The sequence below is a fragment of the Hydra vulgaris genome, chromosome 14 (assembly GCF_038396675.1).
Source record: "Hydra vulgaris chromosome 14, alternate assembly HydraT2T_AEP".
Classification (NCBI taxonomy): domain Eukaryota; kingdom Metazoa; phylum Cnidaria; class Hydrozoa; order Anthoathecata; family Hydridae; genus Hydra; species Hydra vulgaris.
In genome coordinates, this window is record NC_088933.1 from 37,451,776 (window position 1) to 37,470,901 (window position 19,126).

Genomic DNA, 19,126 nt, shown 5'->3' on the forward strand with positions numbered 1-19,126 from the left:
TACTGCAGTTAATTTAATATCATTAAGCATTCGTTCACTTATTACTGTAAAATAGGTATTTCAAGCCTAACACACGCAACCATAAAAAATCTTACAAAACAATGGGGGAAAAAAGCATCCCATTTTATGAGCTTACAAGATTAGCATGTACATTAGATGTTAGCATTTTTATATAAAAACATGGACTAATAGGTTTAAGTATACTAATATTACAAATATTATAGTATTAGTATATAAATCTATTATATTTATAACATATTTATTATAGGTTTTAGTATACATATACTGTAATATTATAGTTCAATGTCTTTTTTTAATATAACTTTGCTTAACAATAAAATTATTAGCCTTCTGATGTTTGCTCCCCCCTTCCCCCATCCTCTTCCTTCCATCGCCCATCTCTTATTGAAAGCTTTTTAATAGTTACGACTTTGAAAACATCTAATAACCATAATAAAATGCTTTAAAATTAACAAACGATTTTTATTTATTAAAAGAAAATGCACTTTATTTTTGACACGTATCGAAACGATCAATCAAATGAAAATATAATCTTTGCTCATAATGCACAAATGACATAGGCTTTATAACGTCTAACCCTAACCCTAAACCTGACGTATAAAATATCCTAATTTTGGTTCTTCTGCTTTTTAAACAAATGAGAATGAAGATATCATAAAGCTAATTTTTAAATTAATTTCTCGGAAGTTAGATACAAGAAAGACATTGTTTTTAATGCTTTCTCGGTGTTAAACAATTTATTTATATAACTTTGAATGTGACTAACTTGTTTCTTTACCGATAAGATATTTAAGTTTATTTTTTTTACATGCGGCAGGTTGGAGATTATAAGGACTAATTTGGTTATCATGTAACTAGGTAAATTTATATGCTTGATTCAGAATGCTCTATACATTTAAATTAGTGTTAGTCAACCAAGTCTCAACACCCACTGGTGGGTGGTAGTGATTTTTTGGTGGACAGTAGGAATTTTTTTCGTTATATAAAATATAACCTGTTTTTAATGTTTAGAATTTTTCCTTAAAAAAATTAACATTAAAAAAAGTTGCTTTCCTTTTTTTTTTTTTTTTGTTTGTTTGTTTGAGGTTATTAAGGTCCTTCTATAAGTCCTTATGTTATAGTCAAAGAAGAAAAATTGTGGAAAAGCATTTAACTAGGAAATTCATTCCTTCCGGAATGGCGCCTGCGTCTTAACTTGGATTTCTTTGTTCTCAACCAGACCTCTAACTACTGCGCTACACCTGCATTTTTAATTGCGTTAGTGACAAAAACAACAATATATAAATGAAAATCACTTTCGTTATTATAAAAAGGTTTCAATACCGAATCACCGGTAAATAGAAAATACTTTCAACTTGCAATCATTTCTCAGAACATAGATAGATTCTCACGTCAAGTTATATTAATATTATTTAACAGAAAAATTTATAAAACTTTATAAACGTTCCTCAAAAAAATATGCTCGTAGCTATTCACCGAAATATTTGAAGTTTGGTATTATTGAAAGCATTACTAATAAATAAAACCCAATGTGTTTATTAAAACACTATTAAATGAGGCAATGAAACCAGAACTTCTGTATGCAAAACATTTAAATGATAAATTATTTCAATATCTATTAAATATTTTCAAGAGTTCATTAATCTGTCAACGATTATTGATCATTTAAGATCAATAATCATTAGAAAGATAGATTACTTGCCTTTACCACATATTGTAATTAATAGCAAAAAGGAATAAAAGTTATAACATTAGAGAAAAATTAATAATAATATCTTCAATAAATTTATCACCGCAGTAAGCATCAAAATATATCTCAAGCTTTAAAAATACTGCCATTAAGTGATGCTTCAGTAAAGCGTAGAATTAAAGCTTTTATAACAAGAATGCTATTTGCAATGAATCTTATTACGGATATAACTTGATTCATATTTACTACTAAGAAATCATACTTTACAAAATATAATATTTTTTTGAATACTTTTGTTGCTTGAGCGACCGATAGAGCACCAGCAATGGCAGATTGCTATTGTGGATTTCTTGCTCTTTTGAAGGTTGAAGTACCAAATCTTTCATTTATTTATTGTATGGTCTTAAGACAACACCGTGTTTGAAAAAAATTTAGGTGAAAGTCTTCATTCATCATTAAACATTTGAGTTGTAAATAAAATAAAATCTAATGCCAAAAATGGTAGAATGTTTTGGCAGCTGTGCCGGGATGATAATGAAGAGTTTACAAGATTACTTTAAGACACAGAAGTTTAAAAGCTGTTAAAGGTTATATGTTTATATCGTTTTGTAGCATTATATTATTGTACCCTACCATTTTTTTAAATTAGCTCAACCAAAAATTAACCATTTTAAAAAAGGATTGAGTTTTATTATGGCAGATATTTTCAAGAGATTTAATGATATTAATTTAAAACTTCAAGGCGCTATTAAAACTCTTGTAAGTAGCCAGAGTATTGTTTATTGAAAAAATTGAATTTTTCCGTTATAATCTATTTAATAGAGATTTTATTATACAAATATCAAAATATTTATTTAATCATTAGTTTTCAAGTAGAAGACTAAAGTTTGGTACAAACCTATAATAACAAAGTTTGATTAATTTATAGCTATTTAAAAGCAATTTTAATTTTTTACAGGTAAATTGTCTTATACAATAGCTTAATTAATAATCAGATTGAATTTTTTTCTAATGTAAAGCTATTTTTAAATAGAGTTATCTTTTTAGTTAAATTTAAAATATAAGTTAGATTATACGTCTTCAACATCTCAAAGTATCATTCATGTGTACGAAATAAGGCGTGGAATAAAGTGACCATATTAAGCGATCAACTAAATAGAATGTAACTACTGCAAAGTGATCATAATTTAAAAACAAAGAGAGTTAAGATCCATTTGGATAAATGCACAAGAAAGAAAAAAGAAAGAGGTAATAATTCCGCTGAAGTATTAAGCGATATATCAGTTTTAGAGTCAAGGCCATCTACATCAGCAGCATCAAATAAGTCTAACCAGTTAGATGATAATGAGCAAGATTGTATAAGCTTTATTAGTGATTCTTCTAATTCTTTAATTATTCAGTCAACTGCAATGGCAATGCAACGGCAAACTTTGATTTCCAAATTTGTTACTACAACAACAAGTAATTAAAAGGATGAACTGGATTTGCAAGTTGCAAGGTTTTTCTTTTCAGCAAATACACCATTCAACGTAGTAGAAAATCTTAAATTTACCAAGCTGCTTAAAAAACTTAGACCTGGATACGAGCCACCAAATTGAAAACAGATATCTTCAGAACTCTTAGTAAAGATAAATGAAGAAGCAATGAATTTAATGAAAAATGATCTTGTCGATGATTGTGCTGTAACCTTAACTCAAGATGATTGCAGTACATTAAGTAATGATCCTATAATTGCTTATAGTATCCATAATGGAAATAACCCTATCTCACTTCTTCAATTGATACTGGAAGCCAATCAAAAACAGCAGAATAATGCGCTCAGTCTGCTAAGGATGCAATCAAAATTGCTAAAGAAACATTTAATAAAGATATAAGTGTTAAATGTTTAGCTGTTTAATTTAATGTATACACACACACACACACACACACACACATACACACACGCGCGCGCGCACGCACACATATAAATTTTAATTTATTTAGATATTTTTAGTACAATTGCACTGATAACGAAAATAAAATATCTAAAATGATATATGGTTGCTCTGCTAATTTTTTAAATTTGGTTGAAAAGTTTCTCTCCGAAGTCTATAGTAAAGCATATCATAAATATTTCGTAGTCATCACCAATCACGCATATGTACTAAATTCTCGATTGTTATTAACTTATTGATCGTATTTTGATATGAAATACTGTGAAATAAAACAGCTGTGTTAATGATATAGGACTGAATTATAATTATGGAAAAACAGATGCTAGCTTTATTTTAACAAAATTATTTTTTTTAATTTCTTTGTTAAATTTTCTTAAACAACTGTATTATAGGGATGGTTATTGGAAAAAGGTGGACTGATGCCACAGTTACCGAATGATACTCGCTGCAACTCCCAAATAGAATATTTACAGACATACACTTCTAACCATTCTCTGTATGTTGACATTAGAGTAGGAATGAGAGTTATGGTTAGTTTTAGTCTAACTATTCGACTTAAAGTTTAATCTAATTAGCCGACTATATTTTTTAGTCTAAAAAAGTTAGTAGACTAACTTTTTAGTTTGCTAATATTAGAAGACTGATATTTCAGAGTAGCTAAAGTCGGCTAAAACAAGATGAAGTGATAAAAGAATAACATAGAGCATAAAACTTTCAAACTCTTATTCTGGCTTAATCAAGGTGTTTTAATAATATTTTGGTATTATCCTAATAATGATTTTTATGGCCCAGTTAAATTATCATAGTAACGCATTAAACTAAATTTGATCATTTTATTTGTTGCTCAAAGACAGCTGCTTTTGCGGTTGTTGCCACTCTTTATAAACAGAATGCAATTAAAATTGCATTTAGAATGTTAACAAAAACGCATAATTTTATTTAGTTATTGCGAGAATGTATTTGTTGCTTTTTGAATAGTTTGGTTGTTTATCAGGTAAGAAGACTTGAAAAAACTTTGCATCTTTTTAACTAGATTTCAATTTGCTCTTCCGGATATTACACTTGCAAAAATTTACCTTACGTTATACATTATATGAAATATGAAAATTAATTTACAAGTATAACTTGCAAAAATAATCCTTTAAATTGATTCATTTCAAAGGAAATTTTATGCTACAGTTCCTTAAAAATAAGCATTTTGAAAAGCTGGAATACTTATAATTCGCCCGTTCTCCTTTACGATTTTTGAAGCAAACATAAAATAAAGTACCTAAATATTTTAAAATTTTTAAAAACAAACTTCCGTATAACAATTGAATAAACTGCACTAGTTTTAAACTAAATTAAATAATTCAAAGTTTTCGTACAAAAACATCAACATTTGAAAACATTCAGCTGTCATCCTGTTTAGTTTTGCATGAAAATTGTTTAATGCATCAGAAAAAAGACTTTCACTTGGTGCACTGGTAGCACATAAAATCATTGTTGAAATACAATACAATATCGGAAACACATTGATTTTGATGCCAAAACTCTAAAACATTTAGTTCGTGCACTGAAAATTTTATATATTTACTGATTTCTTTTTTTAAGTCTAAACTTACATTTTTTTCACTATTGCTTCCAGAAACATCTTCTTCATCATCAGATCATAACCTAAAATTTTTTGGTTCCTTTGTCAGCTTTTTAATTGGAATTATTTTACAAACTTTTTTTGCCAGATAAATTTCCGCCGAAAATGCCTTTACGCTTTTTAAATTTTTTTTCCTCGTAATTTCAAAGAATTGAAAACTTTCATAATTTGGATCCAAAAAATTGGCACACAATAGAAACGAGTTGATCTCTATTTCATGAATCTTTGCAAGTTTTTAAAGATTCTAACAAATGTAATTTTAACAGCATAATTAGTGGAGGGGTTTTCTTATTTAATTGTTTCTCAATGTACTTTATACTTGGAATAGTTAATAAACATGTTGCATATGTATCGCCGGATAGTAAAACACTCACTTGATTTAAGCTTTTACTGTTTCTTTTAAGTTAACAATTTCATCATCATTAAGCAAGTACTTTCTCATATCTTTGTATTGTTGTTTCGAATTAAAGATTTCCTTTACGTTGGAGCGAAGTTTAAGCATTTGTTCTGCAATGAGAAACGTGGAGTGCCAGCGAGTTTTCAAATCTTGAATCAAATAAAGAATGTGAATTTTTTCGACACCTTGCCGCTTTTGACTTTCTTATAATAAATCATTTTTAATTATTATTTGCAATACATGCCCCATACATCTTATTGGTTGAATGTTTAAACAAATTTTTAAAGAATTTAGACAATTGCGTACGTTTCTGGCGTTGTTTGATACCACACTGATTATTTTATCATCCACTTTAAAGTTTTTTTTAATATTTTTAGCAAAACCTCCATCAAATTATCTACGTCATGGCGGCCATTAAGGTATGCAAAACCTAAACAAAAACTGATGAAGTTTGTTTTTTCAGAAATGAAATGTGGAGTTGCAGATAAGTAGCTATAACTTTGAGTGGATGTCCATTAGGGTAATAAGTATTATCATTATTTTTCGTTACGAAACTGAAACCCTTTACATTAGAGGAACAATTGTAGGTAGATGACAGTAGCAACATCAGTTTTTAAAAAAATTGAAAAAAGTTCGCCCACCTTTTTATTTTTTTTGTGCACACATCGCACAGTTTGACTATCGGTTTCAATTTCACACTGACTTTTTATATGACGTTCTATACTGCTTTTAAGCACATTCCAGTCAGCTGTTTCCATTTGTTTATAAACAAGACATTTACAGATGGTTGTTAGTTTAGTAGTTTGTTAATAGATGTTGTTTATTATCTTTGTTTTGATCCCAGCTATACCTTGTGAAGTGTGAACTCGTTTGAATATTTTTGCTTTCAGTGCAAGATTGTCAATAAAATGTCTTATAGAAATTCCAGCAACAGTGTAAAGTCAAACAGGTATATTTGGATGAAGAATCGACCCTCCTTTTCTAAACAGAAAAGGGATCCAAGTATTCCATCTGTTGAAAAGCTAATTAATCTCACACGGATGCCGACAAACCGTCAAATTCTTGGAAACTTCACTTTTCTATTCAACAGCGAAAAACGGCGACTGGATCGAATCAAAATTATGATTACGGATATAGAATTGCTCTAGAGGGAAATTCTAGACTTTCCACTATAATCCAGCGCACTCATCAGAAAGAAGCTCAATAGTCTGATTGATCTATATGACAAAAACAAAAAGAAACCGTCTGATAAATTCACTGTAATACTTTCTCAATTATTTGATGTCACCAACGTTAATGGAGAATGGAAAAGCACGGTGGATAAAGAGCTCTACCAGAGGCAAGTTAAGAGTGGAGGAAAGATTGGTTATTCAATGGTCAAACAAGCCCCTTTGGAATCAATTCACCCAAGAAAACGAATTCGACTATCAACAACTCAACCTCAAGCCAGCTCTTCTCAATCCCAACCCACACAAACACATGAAAGTGACTTAGAATCATCGGATTCTGAAACCTCTGATTCTTCACCCGAGTCGCCAACCTCTTCGTCCACGTCATCTTCTCCTGAATGCAAACCGAAATACCAAAGATCAAGCACTACAATAGCGGGTTTACTAGTACTGAAAAACAACATTTCTACACATAAAGCCCATGACGTTCTTGCAACCATAGCTGAACATGGTCATGGTGTGCCGGTTCCAAGTCAGGCGGGTGTCTGGAAACAAGTAATCTCTGAAGGATAGAAAATGAAAACCAAAATTGTTCAAAAACTTCAAAGCAAAGATCCCTATTGATGAATACGATGCTTGGGAAAATATTCGCATGATAATCTGCGACACGACTGCAGTAAATACTGGTCGTTTGCACGGGATTGTAAAGCTCATACAGGATGATGTCTTGAGCAAGAGCTTTCAGAAGCCACAATATATTGGCTGTCAGCACCATGTGCTCGACCTCTTTCTGAAGCATGTCGTGGATTTTCTTATTCAAAAGCCAACAACCAAACTAGAACTCAACTATTCCTTCATTAACAAATTAACAGAAAACTATGTCTCTCTTCAGGCTGATTACGACAGATAATGTTAACACAGGCGAGAACCCTGGATGGCGAGATAATTTTAAGTTCTTATATGAAATATGTCAGGCATATCGTCATTACAAAACAACTTCACGTTGGCCTAGAATCAGCTGGAAGAAACTCCCAAATTTACACCAGGCAAGATGGAACTTACGTGCAATATATGCTATTATAGCATTATTTCATTTTCCATTTGACCGGATAAAAAACTAGAACTTGTTTCGCTATCAACGTCATTTAAAAAGGTTTGTCGACTAATTTTAGTAAGACTAAAAAGTTAGTCGACTACTTTTAGCTAGCCAAAAAACTAGTCGATTAATTTTAGTTAGACTAAAAAGTTAGAGGACTAACTTTAGTTGCGATTTTCTCAATTAAATTAGTTACAATTTTTAGTTTTGGTCACAACACTAAATTATAAGTGAACATATGGAGTCATTGATCCTTCGATAGGAAGCCTAATTGACAACCTTTCAATACAGAGAGAAGCAATAAATTGACATGCACAACTGAAAATTGTTGATGTTGCGTTAGATAGGGTTAATAAAATTAGTTAGTAACTGTATGTATTAAATTTAATTATAATAAGTATATTAAAACTACTTATTTATGGCACCATGCCATCATTAAGTTTACATAATTATTAACTAAGTTGTTGTGTCTGCTGTAGTCAGCCAGACGGTAGAACTTTGTTTGCGGCAGTTGAGATTTGGCAAAGCCCAGAGGCAGATTACCCACTAGGCACACTTGGCACGTGCCTAGGGGCCCCGTTGTAGAAGGGGCCTTAAAATTAAAAAAAAAATTTAAAAAATTTTTGTAAATATTAAATTTTTATTTAAAAAATATTTTCTGATTTTGTATATATTTACTCAAAAAAATGAGTATTTATTTAAAATTTTATTTTGAAACAAACGAGTGTAAAGTTCAATTTTAAAAACAAATACTAAAAATTTTAATTGTTAGAACACATAAATATAAAACTTGCATTTTCGAATCATTATACGAATCTGGTGGAATTTCTCACTTTTTAGCAGCGGCAAGAATGCATCGTTTCTAAGTAAAAAGAAAATCAAACTTTTCAAACAGCCAATAGTAGTTGAGAAAAATCGTCGTAACTAACAAAAACGTGCGTAACTATGCGCACTTTTCAACGTTAACTGTAGTATTAAGACAAATCAAGTCGTTTCGCTTGTTTACTTAGTTTACTTAACCAATAAGTTATAATTTAAATTTTATTAATAAAAAGAAAAACAGGTAAAGAAAACTAGCGTTTAATTTAAATGAAAAATAAAATTTAATTATTTACTTAATTGGATTTTAGCACCATGAAAAGGCAATATTTAAGCGGAGCTGAAAAAAGAAAATAACATGAAAAGAAGATGAAGGAAGTTGCAAAAGGGCAAATGTCATTTCTAGGATTTATTGAAAACCATCGACATCAACTTCAACATCTTCAACGTTACCAGAATTAAATTGTGGTGGTAATGAAACTGATATGCAGAAGGCGACAAATGCAAATGCAATGCTAATGAATGAAGGTAATTTTAATGCATTGGAGCAAGAGTCTATTCCTATTCCTATTCCTATTGAATCTAATTATAATTCTAGAGGATCATTACCAAAAATAACTACAATTCTTTTGGTAATGATCCTGCCGACTGGAAATCCTCTGAGGAACTAATATCTTATTTCGTCGAAAAAGAATATATCTCACAAAATGTGGAATTTGACAATGCAGGTAATCGGAAATAAACAGTGTTTTCTTTCAAAATCAATGTTTAAACGTAAAATGATAAATGGCAAAGAAGTAGATCGTACTTGGTTAATTTTTTCTCCAAAGACCAAAAAATGTATTGTGGCGTTTGCAAATTATTTTCTCCTTCATCAACTGAAATGTTAATAACGGGATTTAATGATTGGAAAAATGCGGTATCGCGATTGTTATCACATGAAAATAGTCATTTACATTCTCGTTCTTTTCAGAGTTGGTGTACTCGATCAAAAAAACAAGGTTTAAATTTTTGTAAATTATATGAATCTCAATGTGACTATTGGAAAAAAGTTTTGCAATTATAGATGTTATTTTATTTTCGAAAATGAACTGATTCACTTCCATGACCACGTAAACATTCAGATTGGTCAGAACAAACCAAATGCAGAAGTAAACATTTTTGAAATTTTTAAAGATATTCTTTCTTAAAAATGTTATCCAAACGTGGCAATTGCTTTTAGGATATATTTAAAAATAGCGTGAGGTGTCCGCGAAGGTGAAAGATCATTTTCGATGTTAGCGCTTATTAAAAATCAAAAACGTTCTGTTATGTGCCAAGATCGATTAAATGCATTAAGCGTTATATGCTTTGAACATGATTTTGTAAAAGAATTAAATTATGCAGAATTGATTTCTAAATTTGCCGCGGCAAAAGCAAGAAAAGTAGATATATAAAAAAACCAAATACTTATATATAGTTTATGAATAATATGTTTTTCTGCGTGTAATTAAAACCTTACTTTGTACCTCTGTTTGAAAATAAAGTACAATATTTACCCATTTTCTTTTTCACTTTTAAAATTTTTAAATAAGTCGCGATAGTTGGTAGAACAAAAATAATTGTATATAAAGGGGGCTCCCAAACATAAAGTGCCTAGAGGCCGCAGACGCCCTTAATCCGCCACTGGCAAAGCATCATACATAATGAAAAATTTGCTTTTTACAAAGATGATATTTTAAAGAGGTTTAAAAAAAATAATCGTTTCATATCATTTTTTGGCCAATTTAACAATCCAAAATATATAGGTAACTAAACAGTTGTAAAAAAAATTAAAAAATTGCATCTGATCAAATTTAAATAAAAACAGGAGTAAAATTTTCATTTAAGCTTACTGCTCTTATAACCTTACGTATTTTCTTAGGAAAAACTTTAGATTGAAGTCAAGAAGCTGAGGAATGGTTAAATGAAGTCTATTCTGAATTTATGCCAGGCTACTATGCATTTAAACTAAAAGTTGCTAATTGTTTTCTGACATATTTATTCAACAGTTGAGTAAAAGCACAACATCAGCAACAAATTATAGAAGAATTATGGAGAATTATAGAAATGAAGGAATGTAAGTCTTCCAAATTGCCTGCAAGTTTTGAAAGATTTTTACGGCAGTTGCACACTTGTCCAGCTAGTACTAGATCCATTGAAAGATTTTTGGCATTTTTTTTAGCCATTATTTGGAGCACAATTAAGAATCGTTTAGCAAGAGATAAAGCTGAAATGCTTATACAAATTTATAGACATTTAAAATCAAGATGCACAATTTCTAATGACTAAGTTGTTAGATAACTTTGTAATAAATGTTCAAGTTTGAATATTAATTAAAATAAAATTCTCATTTATGACTTACGAAACTTCTTGTTGTTATTAGAATAATTTTGTTGTTATTAGAATAATTGTTGAGCAGCATCAAATTTTGTGTATTAATGGAAATCGATTTATGAACAAAAAATAAAAAATTTAAGACCAAAAACCCATTAAGTTGAGATTTTTTGTGGGCTTTTGCTCTTTGGTTTTTGGGTTTGAGTTTTTGGGTACCAACCCTGGTAAAAATGCTCATTTGATATTATTTAAATTAAAATTTTTAATAGAAAAGTTTAGTCTTAGTATAGTTAAGTTATGATAAACATTTGAAAAAGAAACTTTTTATTTAAACACATCCCTTATTACGCCGTTCATACTCACGATAAAATACGTTTTATTTTAAACGCGTTTAATGTTTTTATTGTTATAAACTGTATAAAACAGCATTAAAACAACACGGCGAAGTTTTTATCAGGATTGAGGTGTAACAAAGCATATATACTTCATTACAATAACTTGTTACTTTTTGCTGTATACTTATACACGTAAAAAATTTACAACGCAGTACTTTAACTATTGTTACTTTTCAGGCTTTGTAACAAGATACTTTCAGAAAAAATATACTTACAGAAAAAAAATACAAAAGTTTTTGATCTTCAATGGTTTGAATGAATTGTATAATACGCACAATTTCGCGAAACTGACACCGGTTTCGCTTGATGCTAGATTTAAACCATGCCCCAAGATGCAAGGATGTGGACGAGAGCGAAGAAGAGACCTTCCTTCTCCTTGGTAAAATCTAGGTTGCCTAATACAATCTTGACCGTTTAACTGCAGGATTATCTAAGTTTTAATATCCCTAAAATTACAGTTATTATAAGTAATGATTTTATAACTAATTAATCATTAACCCGTTTGTAGCAGAATGCAAAAAAACAAAAGCAAAGTTATGCTGACCTTACGTCAGCTACGCACCACTCCTTTGTGCCGACCTGAATTCCTTCAGATTTGGCGGGCTGTAAACGATCAGCAGTGTCATTAGTTAGTAACATTTTATTTAAAATAGGTTGAAAAATCACTCAAAATACTCCAGTTTGCAAAAAATCTCATCATTAACAAGAGCATTAGCAGAACGGTCATTAGCAAATCAGACAGCTTCTTCTGCTTCTTTTTCGGTTGGAATCTTTTAAACAAATATCTGCATTCAAGTCAAAGTTTGATTTGTTGTAAAATTTGCACTTAAATGTTTCAGGCACCTTATGACATTTTGACTGGTAATAATGTTGATTACCTGGAAGTATCGAGTGATCGTCTTTACTGTAAGTTACAATATTTTCTAAAATGCACCAATTTTTTCGTCACTAATTTAAGCAAACTTTTAGCCCATCGAATTGCCTTAATTTTTCCATCAAGTGGCTTTTATGATATTTTTTGCTTGTGATAAACTTTCAGATTTTTTTTTTCAATACTCTTTGAATGAAATATCTATTACATGATTTAGTATCTTTGTTACTAAATCATGCTGCGACTTTGCCGGATTTCGATAAACCGAAAGAACTAAAAATATCTCTTTTTCTTTGTCAATAATTCTTAATTTTCCACCACTTCCCTACTTTCTGTATATAGTTTTTAAAACTTAAAACGTCTTATGACAATTGAAATAGTTAATTTTGGAATTTTAAATGCTTTTGAAGTTATTAATTGAATAAAAGCACGAAGGAATTTGTGTATAAAATTTCAAAACATTATTTTATTTTCAAACTTTTAGGCTAATGTTTAAAAGTTTTATGTTTATAATTAACTAATATCTCAAGTCTAATAAACAAATATCTAAAGTTTTGAAATTAAAAATTGAAAAAAATTAAAAAAACCTAATTTATGTAAAAAATTTTGGTTTGCATTTATTTATTGGTACACCATGTCTTAGTAAATGGCAAACATCTTTTTTCAACGGAAAAAACAAAAAATTAAGTAAGAAAGAAAAAATATATGTTAAAATAGTTCGATTATAAAATAATAAGTTTCAAGTTGTTAAGATTAGTTTAACTAAGAAATTAACATTAATGATATCAATGATGATATCAATGCGCTTTTTTAGTAACAGGCGCCTGTTACTTAAAGAGCGCCATGCATTGATATCATCATATTTGCGTTGATATCATCATATTGCATTGATATCAGTTTGAATCACATTGCATTGATATCAATATTGCATTGATATCATTGTATTGATATCATCATATCATAAAAATTTAAGAACAAAAGTGGAGCCGATATTAACTTCTATTGAATGGACGAGTAAGATTAAAAAAGTCTGTTTGATTCTTCTATGTTTCTACTTTACTTACTCTGTTAAAAAAATGGTGAAAAAATGTTTTGTTTATGGCTGTTCTACGAATGGCTGTTCTACAAATTACTTATAACAGAAAAAAGTCAAACGAGTCTAAAATGTCAGTTCATAGATTTCCAAGAGAAGAAGACGAGAAAAAAAGTTAACTAAAGAGAGTGCCTAATGCAAATTTAAAATTGACAAGCAACACTGTATTCTGTGAACTACACTGGCTCTAAAAATTTGAAAAAGTTAAAGGAAAAGGAAAAGAAAGACCAAAAAATTCACCATCAATTTGGCCCAATGTTCCTTTAATACCAACATCTATACCCTCTTTAAGATCAACTAAACGTGCATTATCCTAGAGACTTTAATATTTATGCATCACCAATATTTCTCATTAAACTTGATAGCTATTTAAAGTTTGAACCATATTTCAATGGTGTGAAAAGAAAAGTACATATTGTGTCTAATGTTGCTAACACATGGTCTAAGTTTGAAGAAGTCTTGCGATATTTGAACCTTTTCCCACCAAACAGTAAAAAAATAGTTATGAATGAGCAAATTGATTCCATGAACACAAATAAGTCTTAATGTAATCATCAGAGCATTTGAGTATTTTGCTGCCATAAGTTATCATGACACCTAAAGCAGTTTTTGCAGATTCTCTTGCAAAAACTGCTTTAGGTGTCATGATAACTTATATGTTTGGTGGACTTTCTTGTGAAAATGTTACCTGTAAACAAGTTAAATTCTCAGTTTTTATATGATCAAACTCATTTGAATGTAGAAGCAGTTAGAGAGTCTAATTGCAAAGCAAAGGTAATTATTATATGTGATGGAAATTGAACTAATCAAGCATTCTTTAAAAAATTTGACACATTTCCTGAAAAAACTTGGTTAACCACCAACTGAACTTTTTTGTTGTTTGACTTTGTTCACCTAATCAAAAACATCCGAAACAATTGGCTCACAGAAAAAAAAGAACTAACTTTTCATGAAAATGGTGTTGAGAAAATAGCTTGTTGGAGTCATTTAATAAAACATTTTGAAGGTGAATCTAATTTTCTAATGAAACTTTCTGATTTAAATGAAGTTACTGTTCGACCGAGTCATATCGAAAGACATTCTGTTTCCACCTGTCTAAAAATGTTTTCTGAAAAAACATACAGCGCTCTACTTAATCATCCTGAAACCTCCAACATCTCAAGCATAAATAAGGCTGCTGAATTTATTAAACTTGTTGTCACATGGTGAAAAATTTTAAATCTAAAAAGTGTGACTTCGCTAACCGAAAAAAATAAATTAAAAATTTGGTTTGTAAAAAACAAACTTGTTAAAAAACTTGGTTTTGTCGAAAATTTGTTGAAGTCACAGAAAGTTTTATTTTTTAAGAGTATAGCTTTTAACAAACTACGAATATCGAAATGTTGTTTTCCTGTTTTAATATGATTATTAATATTTTATATATTTATGGTTTATGTGCAAATGTAACGCCTACACCAACCAGAGGAGGATGACGACAAACAGTCAAATAAAATATATTGTCAGAAGTTGATAACGATACTAATATGGACTAAATTATATATTTTTACTACGTAAATTTGAAATCAATTATTATTTATTTGGGTGTAATAAAGAAAAGGAAAAAACTAATTATTAGCTAGTTAATAGAAACCGTCTAGGATAAAACTATAGGATGGTTTATATATACTTCAATACTTTGACCTCGTTTATCCTGTTAATGGGACCGTAAAAATCTGGGAACTTTTTTGAAACAAGATCAGTTTTTTTAGCTCTTTAAAACGCTCTTCCAGAAATTTAATTACCGTATGTGTATAACGAAGGCCTTTTTTTGAAAGTTTTTTCTGCAACAGACGCCGGCCTAACTATATTTTAGTGGAGTGTCACTAATACAAGGTTTTTCAACTTATTTCAACATTGTATAATTTTATTTTTACATTGTATTATTCAATTTTGACATTGTATCAGTATATTTTGACACCGTTGCATTGCATATTACATGCCCAAATAGAAATAATTAATTTGGGCACATGCTTAAGTTTATAATTCCGTATTAAAGAAGAGAATCAATTGTTGATGAATAAACTTAGATTTGTTTTGTTATTTTTTAATAAGCGAATATTAGCATTTACAATATATTTGTTTAAATTTTATTATCTAATGAATTTAGAAAGAATCCAAATGTTTTAAATTATAATTATAGTATTCTTAACACTGTCAAAATTAAATAAAACGTTGTCGAAATTGAATGCAACTTTTTCGAACTTAAATGCAACGTTGTCGATATTTATTGATACAATGTCGAAATTGGATGATACAATGTCAAAATAAGGTGGGAATTCTTGTAACATCTAACCCCGCTTATATGCAGTTTTTTTTTTTTACTTTAACAAATTTAAAAGACTAAGGTCCAATCCTACGCATCTTTCAAAATTTTTACAAAGTGCACGCTTGACTAAATTAATCTTCTGGAGTTTAGATTGAAGGTAAGCTTTATGATGTAGAATACCCATGCCTTGAAGTGAAATCTCTAAACACAAGTGTTTGTTATTTTTTTAGACTATCTAATAACTATCGTGAAATGTCTATTTTTTCTGCGTTCTCAAAGTTTTAAAAATTGAATAACAAAATATTCGACAATTTTTCCAAAAAATGCTTATATTAAACTCACTAGAAAACTTTCAATTTACTTATGATTTTTTTACTGATGTAGCTTTTTACATTATTTATCCCGAATTTTTTTTTGCATATAACAGTTACCGTGATAAAATAATTGAAAAACTTTTTGAACTGATGAAAATAAATTTGTGCGGATAAAAGTTTTACCTGCGCAAATTTTAAATAGTCTAATTGAAGATTTTTAAAAACGCAACTTTTTATTTTAAATGATATAGTTTTATCGTAAAACTATATTATTTTCTTTTTTTAGATATTAAATGTAGCTTTTTTAAAGATCTATACTCGTCAACCCATACCCTGATCGCGCTTGCAAATCTTTCAAACTTATTTCTATCTCATAAAAATATTATTAAACAGTTTTAAAATATGAACATTGATCTTGTCAAATTTCCAAACAGTTTAGATTAAATAAATTATTATTAATTTAGTTCAATAAAAAGGATTTTTTTTCACTTTTATAGTAAAGAATATCCGCAGCCAAATAATATGCATAATAATAAGAAGTATAGTGATCAATTTTTGAAGCGTTTGTTTGTTGTTTTTTTCAAAAAACCTAAATTGGAAAAACCATATTGTTAATTTGCGCCGTTTATTTTCAAAAGGTTTAGACGTGTCATAAAAAAACATGAAAAGGTGCAATACAATTGAATCAAGTTGCAAACAAATGTACCTTGATTCAATTGTAACTATTTTTTTAATGTCATATTTCCTATGCAAACATTGCTTGGCGCAGCACCAATAAAGTATAACTTTTACCTTTTTATTGTTAACATAGGCAAGTAGCATGTCTTATAAGTTTTATTGACCGTTTTTTTCATGTTAAGTATCATTGATTTAAAATAAAAGCTCCTATATGATAAATTTTTGTAATGTTATTGTTTTGAAAATTAAAGTCAGTTTTTAATCATCTATTTTTTTCTTTAGGAACGGGTAAAGGAAGGAAGTAATTTACGTGAGCAGGTGCAGTTTTACTTTGAACAAAATAAAGTTTATACTACGCATACTCGCGTTATTATTTTTTATTTTTCCTTTACCGTTCCCGTAAAAATAAAAATGAGCGGAAACTGACCTATAAGGTGAATTTCCACTAGTTAGTTTTTCTACGGAAATGGGAAACGGAAGGAAACGAAATCATACGAGCAAGCATTTTTTGAATTTTTTTTCTAAAACAAAACTACACATGCTCACGTGATTGTTTTAGATAGTAAACTTATATATATTTAAAACTCAAAAAGTTCTAAATTTTGAAATCACTGTTAGTCATCTTGCTCTAAGACACTGTATGCTATCTTGCTCTGATCAAGTTACCATAAGACAAATTTATGAATTTAATATTTTAAATGTACGTTAAACTTTATTTTTCATAAATTTAAAAAACTTTTATTAAAGTATGCTAAAAAAATGTGTCATTTAAAAAAAAGTTTATTCTGCATATTTATTTATTGTATTTTTTTTGTTATTGAAATACAATTTTTAAAATGAATTTGTTGACTATCAACAAAAGAAATATTGATTTACTACACATGCTTTTAATTTAAAATGATATATATAGTAATAAAATGTAAAATGTAATGTAAATGCTAAAAATATAATTAGAAAATTTAAATAAACAAAGTTGTAATAAATAAAAAAAAGATATATATGCTTTTTTTAACTATAGTTTCAAATGGTAAAATATAAATGATTAGTTATTGTTTGAAATGGTTAATTATAGTTTGAAATTAGTAAAATATAAATGTTGATCGTAAAATAATAATAATAATGAATATAAAGTGATTAAAAATAAGAATATTAGTAGAAACTTAAATATTGGAATAATGAATAAATAAACATATAACATAAATAAACAAATGAATAAAATGACATAAAATTTTAGGTTATTTTAAATATTCTCAAAACTATATTATGTTTTTACCTATTTCATTGTTTTTTGACTTTTCACTTTATCAATAAACCATAGCAGTCCGTTGTTAAAAAATTTTATACCAAAGTTTTATTCATTTGCTATACATGAAAAAAAAAATTAAAATAAAGCATCACTATGACACTGTGATCGGATTTAAATCTTTTGTTTCATGTTATGTGTATCTTAAGTATTTTAAGTATAAAATGACGTTTTATTTGCTCATATTAAATTAAGTAGAGCATTTAATGTAATAAATGCAATTTAAACGTTAAAGTTGTTTAATATTGCAACAAAAAATAACCCAGAAGTTATAAATACTTAAAAATGACCAAGCTATAAAAATGAAAATTGCACATAAAAACCATCACAAAAATTTAATCCATTTGTGGTTTTTAGAGTGATCAATCAACTTCCTTTAGGAGGACATGTGTGATTTTTTTCCTGTACTCCTCTGACCACTTCTCAGAGACAAAAGTTTAATAAATGCCCTTCATTTAGAAGTTACTTATTAAACAATAAAACCCACAAAACAAATAAGCAACTCACTTCATTTTGAAATTAAATAACTACCTGTCACGAACTTTATTTGTTTCAATCCGGATATAAACAAATTTCGTATCCGAAAACTATTAGGTCTTCTTCGGCAACACAATTAGGTCTTCTTCGGCACTCAGTCCAGGAAAGATTAAGCCTAGATCTTTATCTCATAATCAGCCGACAGTTTAAGTGTTGCAAAGATCAGACCTCTTTTATCTACAGCTTAGAGGGTAATAAAAATTACAATAAATCGCTTGAGCATTGGTGACAACTGGAAAGTCAACATGTTAGTCAGAGATAATGGCAGAAATATTGTTGTTGCAGTCGAAATAGAAATGTTTTCAAACATTACTTTAGTTGTCAAAGACGGTTGTCTCAACAATGAATGTTTTTCTTCACAAACCACTACCTGTAGAAAAATTTTGGGGCATTTAAGCATTTTATAAATAAATGAAAACATTTTTATACATACAAACCTGTGAACAAATTTGTCTGTATGTAAAGTTAATTGTATACAAAAATTTGTCCAAAAGATTTTATGTATATGAATGTTTG

The 19,126-nt window shown here is 28.9% G+C and overlaps 1 protein-coding gene across 2 annotated transcripts in view; it reads right to left on the reverse strand.

Annotated features, from left to right (window-relative positions):
* LOC101241498 (mucin-2) overlaps positions 1–18,173 on the reverse strand; it is a 68,585-nt gene extending 50,412 nt beyond the window's left edge. The window contains exon 1 of one of the 2 annotated variants that reach the window (XM_065818535.1): positions 18,044–18,173. The gene's annotated coding sequence lies outside the window, so the exon portion shown is untranslated. Of the gene's footprint in view, positions 1–8,734; positions 8,803–18,043 lie in introns of those variants that run through there. The other variant, XM_065818536.1, reaches the window with a different exon arrangement.
* Positions 18,174–19,126: the final 953 nt, after the last annotated feature.